The 10,794-nt window shown below is 37.9% G+C and overlaps 1 long non-coding RNA gene across 1 annotated transcript; it reads right to left on the bottom strand.

The window, feature by feature from the left end:
* Nucleotides 1-3,560: 3,560 nt before the first annotated feature.
* LOC105357651 lies at nt 3,561-5,606 on the bottom strand. The gene is made up of 5 exons (XR_002288761.2): nt 5,278-5,606; nt 4,541-4,635; nt 4,322-4,464; nt 4,096-4,205; nt 3,561-4,007 (listed from the first exon to the last, which is right to left on the bottom strand). It is a non-coding gene; the product is annotated as an uncharacterized LOC105357651 (long non-coding RNA).
* Nucleotides 5,607-10,794: the final 5,188 nt, after the last annotated feature.

Genomic DNA, 10,794 nt, shown 5'->3' with positions numbered 1-10,794 from the left:
AGTTCCCTGGCTGCCTATCGTTACTTCTGCCGCGCATGCTGAACCAAGCTTTCTCCTGAGTTGCTGTTACTGACTCACCTGTTGCTGGGACCACCTGTTCCTCATCGCCAAGCTCTGCCTCAAAACTCAGCCGTAAGACATCTCCTCTGCTTCACTCTGATACGGACTTCCTCATTCAGGAATTGGCGTCCCGCCCCCTTCCATGAACACTGGACTCTGCTCTGTCTGTTTCTCTCCCCTCACTCCTGGCCTCCCACAAGTCTGTCTCCACCCCCCCTGGTGTCAAGATTCTGCATAACATCCTGCCTGCTCTGGCCCCCTTTAAATAAACTAAAGATCTCGTACTCCTTGGGTCTGTCATCTTTTGTTGTTCCTCAAGTCCTGGTTGTGACACAAATGCTTTGAACATTCAGTGTGAGACCGCAAACTTTTATTGAGGCATCTGATTGGCCAGTTTATAATTTGAATTAGTTGCACTGCAGAAAAAAATCAAACAAAAATAATATAGTGCCCAACTGGAATAATATGACTCAAGTCTTGCTATATTGGAAAAGAGCTGCTAAAAGTGTGTACATCACATCCCCGGTGTGAAAGAAGCACTGAAAAGCAATAGCTAATTTAGAATCCTTCTGCAAGAGATTTAACCAGAAAACTGACTAAATGACTCCAATTCCTTAATCTTTACAAAATGTAGACTTGATGATAAACTGTTGCTAATAGTTTATGCAACTAAATGATGTGAATGCAAATTTCTTGTCAAATGTCCTCATGGTATGGCTGCACGGTGGCGTAGTGGTTAGCGCTCTTGCCTCACAGCGTGTGGGAAAACAGCTTCCTACTGAACTCAGATGCTGTGCCACTTGAACTCTTAGTATTACATTTGTATCTCTATGTTTTATTTTACGATTTTTATTGTATTTTAAGGTTTTTATTGCTGCCAATGATTTTGTGTCTCTGCAAAACACTTTGTATTATTATCTGTTTTTATGAAAAGTGCTGTACGAATGCAAATGTTTTACATCACCCGCATCGCCTTAATGGTGTTAAATGGAGTCAAAGGAGCAGTGTCTTTAGAAAAGGTTTTCCAAGAAATTGCTCTGATAAAAGCCATTCAACATGGTGCTCATGCAAGCTATTTGCAGATGCCGAATCTACCTTTTTTTGGGATCCTTGTTTTTTGTGTGATACTATTTAGCACGTATTCTGTAAGCCAAAGCACAGTCAACCAAACCTGCTGGAAATTGAGTTTCAGCAAAATATACTTTATTGAGTGTTTTTTAACATGAACAAACTTTTCAGAGCAGATTGCAAAGCCTCTGAGCCCAAAGTTGATTATTATTGGACCTGACAGACACTACAGATGGAGAAGTGATAGAAAGTGGAGACGATTATGAAGCTGAACGCCTGGCTGAACTATGGGAAAAACTTCACAAGCCTCTTTTTTCCTAACATACTCTACACTAAGGCAACATCTATAGGCCACAAACAGAGAAATTAGGACTACTTAAAGCCGAGAACCAATACATCGATTACTGTGGTGTCCTATTCAGTCAGAGGGCTGGCAATGATGAGAAATTCCCATGGCTATCACAAAGCTTGCAGATTGCATTTTTTTTTTTTTGCCTTTTAGAGAGAGAATAGAAGTATGGTCTAGCACCTCTGAACTAAAGAATAACAAAGCTGCAGTATGCTCCACAACTCGTAAAAAAAACAAAAGATTTGTATCTGTCAATGCCCCACTACTGAGAAATTTGTCGATGACATAAACATATATATATATATATATATATATATATATATATATATATACATATATAACACATGCAGCCCTTTATATCATGTGCTTTACAATTTGTTTTTAAATTAATTTTCACACTTAAGGGACAAACTATGGGTTTTATTTTCGATTTCCTGATGCCGCTGACAAATTTAAACCTTAGTCACATGCACCCATCCGTGGTTTGACCAGTATGGGTGCTGCGAGTTATTGGGAATTGGTGGGAGGGTTGTAGGGAGAAGTGCTGCATCTTGAGGGGAGCGCAGGTATGTCTTGCAGTTTCCATGAGGCTCGTTGGAGTCACTGTAAGGGACGTCATGAAAATGGGACCTACCACTGTTGTGCATGTTATAGGTGTATCGTCAGGTATTTGTAAGGCAAACATAAGTTGCATGCATGATGTACTAGTCGTGTGTAAGGTGCGCGCACATGCCCCTTACTGATCGTGTTTACTATATTGTGCAGGTGATACATACATAGGACGTGCTCACAGACTACACCCTGACTGTCCTAAATTATGACAGTCGGGCAGGTAGCATGGACTTATTACATGAACAGCTCTAACAGGCTCCCTGAGCAGGGCGCATGATTTGAGGGGTTTAAAAAAATGAAAAATCCATACAATGTGCCTGTGTTTCATCTACGGCCACCTTACTTCATGTCACCTGCAGTATGCACGTAGAAAAAATTTGAAGTATACGACCTCATAGAAGTTTGCCATTTTTAGGCAGCCTATACCCAATCACACGGGCAGACTAAAGGCCCGTACACACCGGAACGAATATTCGCCAGGCGTTATTCGCCAGCGTTTTTCGCCACATTTTTTGTGTTCACACCCAGGCGATTTTCGCTGACGATGAGCCGAGCGAACATGGAATTTCATTCCCTGACATTAGATGGCGCTTAATGTAAACAGAAATACTCCTTTACACAAGGTGGCGCTGCGCAACTTTACGCTTCTTAAAGTCGCTTTTCACTCAGAAGAAGAGAGCAAGTATTTACGCGCTTGTTAGAATAATACAAAGAAAACATGAATATTTCAAGCACCAGTAGCTCCAACTGGTGCTTGGTAAGGGGATATTTAAGAATGTCCGTCATTATTTCTTCGCGGCAGTGTAGACGCTACTTGGCGTCTATCTTCTTCGCTGGTATGTGTGCTCAGCAAGGCAGTTTTGTGTTTGAGCGCCCCCAAGTTGTGTTTTACTGTAACTTCAGAAGCTCCAGACACGTGTGCAAAAGCGCCATTCTCATTGGTCGAATAGATTTCGACGCGAGGCGTCAAAAAAAAAAACGAACCCGAGGCGTTTTTTTTTTTGACGTTTTAACGCGTGGCGTTTTTTCGCGTCGGTGTGCACACTCTCATTGGTGCCCTTTGTTTAGTCACGAGGCGTTAAACGTCGGCGAAAATCGCCGGCGAAATTCGTCCCGGTGTGAACGTGCCTTACACTGCAAAAAACCACCATCTTAATTCAAGAAAAAAGTACTTGTTTTTAGTAGAAATTGACTAGAAATAAGTCAAATTATCTGTCCATGCAGCAAGTAAATTTTACTTAACAAGATGTCTTGATTTAAGTAAAAATATCTAAGCCGTAGTAAATCGGTTAAATCTTGAAATTAGGCAAAAACACTTATTTTAAGCAGTAATTTAAGACAAAAAAACTAGAAACTAGGATATAGGAGCTTGATTAAAATTTATTGCCTACTAAAATTCAGAAAATACATCTTGAAACAAGCTGTTGCAAAAGATATTTTTTCTTGTTTCAATACTAAAAAGAATGATAAATTCACTTTTCGATTCTTTTATTCAACTTACAAACTGAGATTTGTGATACAAATTTACCCAAAGGCACTAGGAATACAACTATTTCTTTAACAACACAATTAGAATGCTCATCTAAAGAACAGACATAAACATTGACCTGCAAAAGCAGTTTATCTTCCAACAAATTCTTTACTTTAATGCTCTTTCATGTGGTGGTGATGTCCCACTTGTGAATTGTATCCTGAAGGATCTCTGTCTGAATGACAGAAGGGTGGCCACGCAATTTGTGTAGGTCAGATGTAGTGTATAAAAATATGCCATTTAGAAAATCAGACCCTCGTGAAGCTTTTCTTTTTCAAACGTCACTGGCATCAAACCAATAGCAACGATTCATCTGCTGCCATCGAACACCAAGACTGGACTTGACAGGCCTCTTTTCTGGATGAAGACGTTTGGATCTTCTGTTGACTATAAAGCAGAAAAAACGTTTTTCCTTTAGTATCTCCAATGTAGTAATTTCTTTATGTATCTGCTTAGGGCAAAAATAAAAATTTACCTCCTGAACATGCAGTAAAGCTTCACTAGCACACCCCAGTTTCTTTGATGGAGGTGCCACTGGGGGAAAGAGAATGGGAAGGGCCTTCACCAGAGCAAAGTTGGCTTCCACTGAAACACAATAAAATAAATTTTACTTCTTGAAGAAGAAACACATAGAACCTAGTGTTTTCTGAGAAGAAGCATTCACGCATCTTACTACATGTATCAAAAAGGCATAAACTTACTTTTATCCCTTTTGATTGGTGGCTTTATTGCCTTCTTTCATACTCTGTAAAATGACCCTGGCGCAGCAATCCTCCCATCACATTCTGACTTCCTCAATGAATTCATAGTGGGGAGCAAGGACTCTATGCATTTCTCTAGGCACCTGCAATGACAAACCAAGAGATGAAAAATATATATACATTTAAAATTTTACTTTATACTTTTTACATAATACTTACATGATGCAGTTCTCTGGATAAACATCCACGATGGATGAAGCTCTGGTATCTCCTCTTATGGCTCCACAATCAATGTAAGCTCGTTTGGCCTGAAACTCCAGATCAAAAAACTGTTAAGATCAGCTTGGGCTTCTACTTTTTGTACATTTCCTGCAGAGTTTTATAATGCCTAGCTTGTACTTCCATACTATCCTTATTCACTAGAAGTGATCAAAAATTATGTTTTAATTTCTGCCAACAATAGTAACTCTCAAACTTAAAAATGTTAAAGTCACAATTTTTAATAACAGCAAGTTTTCATTCTAACTTTAAGATCATCAAGCATACATGACAAACAGTCTTTCAAACTGGCCGATTTGGGTGGGAAACTGCCCAATCTAGCAACCCTAGCATAAAACTGAGTTACAGTTGAGCAGTATTGGGCTAGCAATAACTCAAGTTAGCTTACTACAATAGCATACTTCTTAACACTGAAATACATTTTTACTAAACAAAAAATTAATTTAACATATTTAAACAGAACCAAAATCTCATTAATTGTATTTTAAAGTATATTTATGATGTATACAGGATACTTACAAAAAAGTGACGGAGTAGCTAAAATAGTGCTAGCGCAAGCTAGCTAGTTGCTCCGTTAGCCTGCTTCTCAAGATGTTTAAACCCACTTTATAATCTTTACCAGCTGCGTGGAGCGTAATGGTGATTTATTCTATGTCATATAATTTAATATAGCTTACCTCCTTTTATCTTGTCCGCCGAATATTATATTCCTAATTATTTTTCCTGTTCGTCCTCGTCATGTTCTGGATCATCAGATGTACGTCGCAAATGTGACAAGATGGCGCTGGGTCGGTCACAATATGAAAATACTCAAAGGGTATCCCAAAAATGCAATAAATAGAATTATTTTTTTTTTGTGTTACACTTCCTTATGCCATCATTATGAAAATAAATAAGTTATAAAACAGCATATAACGTGTTGGCTCTACTAGTTTATCTTAAGCAAGTCTTCTGAACATATTAATCCCCCTTCATTTGGTCACAATGGACTTTTCCATTTTTGCTTGTGCCCGCCGGAATGTTCCATTAAAAAATTACGACAAAACATGAAAAATACATATTTTAAAAGATCAAATATTCTACGTAAACCTTGGTTGATTTAACAAATAACTTATTTTATTAAGGAAGATAATCATTGTCTGATTTGTACAATCTTTCGATTCAAAATAGATCTTTGCACAAAATATTGAGTTGGTATTGCCCAAACCAAGCGCGGTAGAATTATGATTGCATCATCTGTGGATTGCAAAGTACTGTTTATAATTTAAATTTAAATCAGATAACCATGCTGTTAGAGTGAAGTTGCTTGTTCTCAATATTAACAAATATGTATGTGAAAGGTCACTAATTATCATTTCTGCAAATAAAACAATACTTACTTTTGGACCTACACAAAAGATTTTGTGGTAACAATGGATTGTTGACAAGACAGACAACATTGTCATGAAGCCAGGTTTATGAAACACTGTTTTAACAGAGACCTTCTTGCTTATGAACTAGCTATACCTAATCTTGCTTACGTTTATAAATGCTGAAAACAAGCTTGGTTATCATATCATTTCAAAATCAGTGTTTTGATCAAATATAATGTTGATGACGATATTGCAGTAAAAACAAAAATACTTATCTATTGTTTATCCTATAAATATTGGATGAGCTATTGAACATCAGTATTTAAGTACATTTTTGGATATCAGATAATATGGTTACATCTAAAATAAACTTAAGACGTTAACCTGTGCTTAAATCAGGCCTGCAGTATTTTTTCTTGTTTTGCATGGAAAATGATTAATTTCTAAATTTACAAACTGATCAAGAAAGGTAATGCATATTTTTGTCTTAAAACAAGTTTAATAAACTTAAATTAGGACGTTTTCCTGTCCTTAAATCAGGCTTGCAGTGTTTTTTTCTTGTTTTGCATGTAAAATGACTACTTTCTAGATTTACAAACTGATCAAGACAGGTAATGCATATTTTTCTTAAAACAAGTTTAATAATCTTACACGTGCTGCTGTTTTTATCTAAAATTAAGATCAATAAGATTTTACAGCTAGTTTTAAGATTAATAATCTTAGGTAGATTGACAAAATTTGCAGTGTAAGGCTTTGGAATCTCATGCATATATGGTGCTGCAAGGGTTGAGATTGAGAGTAACCTCTTATACCTCTTATATTGGTATGGGGTACAGAATGTATTAGTACACAGAAGCACTTAATAGTAAGTGTGCATTTAAACCCCTGTAATTCAATTATTAATGCATGGCAAAACATATATAAAAGAAACATGTGGATTTCTTCTCACAGTGCTGCACAATCACCCCAAAAGGACATTTTAAAGTTTGTCAGCTCTAAGGCTTGACCAAGTTTCCTAACTTACCAAATGTAAGTTCGACTAACTGAAATCCAGGTCATGGGCCTAGTGAGCATGTAACCCACATCTAACATTTTCAGACCTAACTTTTGATTCCATCCATACTTTTTTAACCCACTATTTCCCTTTTAGGGTAATGGGGTTGCTGGATCCTGACCCAGTTACTTTTGGGCGAAGGTGGGATACATCCTGGACAGGTCGCCAGTCTGTCGCGCCTTTTGATCGTTTGAAGGAATTTTTGTGACTGGGCGATGTTTAGTGTGTATTAGTAGCTGTAAAATGCTTTTTTATTTTTTACCAAATTAATAATAGAATACTAATTGCAGGATAATGCAATTAACATTGATGGCTGAGCTGCTTTTTAAATGCTAAACTATACTAACTTTGCAGGAAAACAATATTGAGTCAAGAATTGAAAATTCATATTTGACTGTTTTACAATGCTAATCTCTGAACAGGATAGGCGTTTGGAACCGATCTGGTAGCAGCTGCTGCAGGGAGAGGTGCCTGGAGAGGTTGCCAGTTTACGGAATTTCAAAAGAAAATAAAATTAGTAATTTGATCACCATAATGTTCTTTTTATTAGAAACATCCATGCCTCATCAACTTTGTTTCAATTCCTTATGCGCAAATATTTGTTTATTATTTTTTAAATAGAGGTTCAGCTTCAAGCATTACTGCAAACTAAACAAGCTCTGTATTTAAAGTGTTTCTTTTACACATTTTTATGGTTGTGTATCAAACAGAACAGTATTATTCTTGAAGAATATTTTTGGCAAAACTAATTTTCTTCTTTATTGGAAATACTGACCTAAACATTAGGTCAATATTGCCAGTCTGACCTAATGTTTTGCAATGTTTAGTTGACAAATACACAAAAACACACAAATTGAATTCAAATGCCTTAGGAGTCTGGATGGTTTTTCCATTTGAAGTCCTGAATGAACAACCACAGTTTACATTTTTTTTCATTAAAATGAAAAGCAGAAAAAATAGAAAAATTAAAAGGAAGGCAACCACAAAAGCAGAAATATACAAGGATTATTTTAGTACTTCTACTCACATGCAATGCATCTAAAAGTGCGTTCTCCCTGAAGTTTCGCACAGCCAATTTGCGTCGGCCGCCTGTCTTATGCCGTGCTTTGCCAAATTCTGTGCTCGCCGTGTGACCAAAATTGTGTTCCATTAAGCTTCCTTTCTTTTGGACTTGATGAACCCAGCCTGGAAAGCTAATCGGGTCAGCTTTGCATGGAGATAATGAGGGAGGGAAAGGAGAGACAGATGGAGAATGGTATGTTGGCTGTTTCCTTAAACACTCCATATGAATCTAAAGCGGCAATATAATCCAATCATCTGGTGCCAGAAAAATCAGAATTATCTGTCAATGTGTATTCTCTTTTTAAAAACCACAGCGAAGTGGGGTTTTCAAATACCATCAGAGGCGCAAACATTACCTGTGGCTATTCACTGTTATACCTATTTAAAGCTATGACAGTTTGACCTGAAAACCCCCACAAGCAAATTAAGAATAATACACATCCAATCAGTAAGTATTTGAATATTTGTCAAACTTCATTTCTCGCACTTTTACAACTTGTGCATTAAGACATTAATCAAATATGTTGTCTAAAACCCATACAATGCCACCCCCCACCCCCCCCCCACCCCCCCACACACACACACATACAAACCCACACGGACACACTATGGTAAGAAAAATGATGCAATCTAGAAATCTGGTTTTAAACTGAAGAGGGGAAATTATATTTTGGGGAAATGTCCTCATCAGTGGCCCCCACTCAAGTTCAAGCTATTACAGGACCCTCCAGTTCTAAGTTTAAATCCTAAAATCACAATTACTGTATTTTCTGGACTATAAGTCGCGGTGGAGAAGTCCCATTTTGGGAAAGATGTTTTTTTCGAAATATGGGAACAAGAACTAACATTTCATTTTGAAAGCCAAATTATAACGGAATGGAAAACAATAATACATTGAATATCAGTACACCCACTGATTTTTTAAATCTGGTTTTTCTATTCTGATAAAGAAAAAAACAAATTAAACATTTCCCTTTTAAGTGCAGCTAACAAAAGCTATCTGGAATTTTCTTTTTTTAGCTGAGAAAATTCTAGTTTTAGCTAAATAGTTAAAAGAATGGGCCCATCTAAGTGTGTACTCAGACTGGAGACATTTGGTTTGCTTAAAGTGAACCAGAGGCAGTTTTCCCCGATAATCCGGAGGAAAAGTTCAGTCTGAAAACATCCAAGTGGACATGCAAGTGGTTCGGGACCAGGACATGCTGGTTCGGCACCAGGACATGCTCTCTGACCGATCTTAGGAGTTGGTCTCGGTTCGTTTCCACTCAGATAGAGCTTCAGTTCACTGTTAGATTCCTCAGTCTTATTACAATCCGCCCTCTGAGCGGAACAACTGAACCCAAACAGCCAACGTAAACAGAGTACTTTTAATGATGCACGGTTGTGTTTGTCTTCACAAATAAGAGATATTTAAAGTGCTTTTTCATGCTCACTAGTGTGAAGAAGGAACCCGGAAGAATCTGATTAGGCTAAATCACTTATTGATCTGAATAAAAAACGGACAACAGCAGCAACATCAAAACACTGGCGAGTGAAGTGAAACTTATCGATCATTTTAATGATCATCAAATACAACTTCTTCACTTCAACTAACACTTTTAGAGAAAAGCTCCATTCAATGAGAAAATGTGAAATCTGCTCATTAAAGAACAAGGAAAAGAGCAAGAGACATTGATTCAGTTTCCAAATTACCCAAATCCCAGTTTGATTGAGCACAAGTTGAAACCACAAGAGCAAAATCTATATTGTTACCACCTTATCTTCACATAGACAAAAAGATCTATTGGAAACATCTCAGAGCCAGAGACAACAAAGCTCCTGGACAGGTGCTCTTTTAATAGACTGGCACATTAGAGAGGCTGCCTTTAGCAGATGGAGAAAGACAAAAATAACAAGTATCTGTCCTAATTGCAAAGCTGCACGCACGATAAAAAATGCAATTCTTTCAAGTACTGCCAGTGTTTCATTAATCAAGAACAGAAAATAAATTTGCTCTCAGTAGCTGCGGTTACATGTGCAAAATATCGTGATCGGATCAATGATCTTTTTCCGATTAGAACAAACGTTAACATGCGCAGCACTTTCGGTCGGAATAAATCAGTTGCACATGCGCAATGCTCTTTAAAATACTGGAAGAGGAAACGAGTCCCGCTGTAAACAAGCTGAGCTGCCACATACATATATGTAGCAGCTCGGTAATATACAAGATAATCTTCTAAACGTGCTTTTGTTAATGTTATAATTATTATAAAGCGCCTGTTGGCTCATCACTTTATTTTTAATCCGTGTGGTCAGTGCTTTCTTTGTGGCAGCACGTAGCCGGACGAAGGGTTAGGAGAAGGCTAACACACGCGTGCTAACAACATTTACCCTGGATGAACACAAAATGCACGCAGGAAATGCCGCAATCGGCATCTTGGCTGCACATAAATATGTGGGAATAACATCACCCCTTATTTTGTTGGGACACGACTGGAAACACAAATCCACGTGATTGTTTGAACGGTTTCTAAGGACTGAGCTGTCTTTCTGCTTTGAAAAGCTCACACACCGTCCCAAACGGTGCAGCGGTAGGGCGGTCGACCCATGATCATAAGATTGCAGGTTCGATTCTCGCCTTGCACGCCCATGAGTCGAAGTGTCCTTGGGCAAGACACTGAACCCCACCTTGCCTCTGGTGGTAGGCAGGCGCCTGTGTTTGGCAGCGGAGCCGCCATCAGTGTATG

Source organism: Oryzias latipes, chromosome 3 (genome assembly GCF_002234675.1).
Source record: "Oryzias latipes chromosome 3, ASM223467v1".
In the NCBI taxonomy this organism is placed as follows: domain Eukaryota; kingdom Metazoa; phylum Chordata; class Actinopteri; order Beloniformes; family Adrianichthyidae; genus Oryzias; species Oryzias latipes.
Note: the sequence above shows the minus strand (reverse complement) of the source record. Positions and strands in the feature narration are given on the sequence as shown.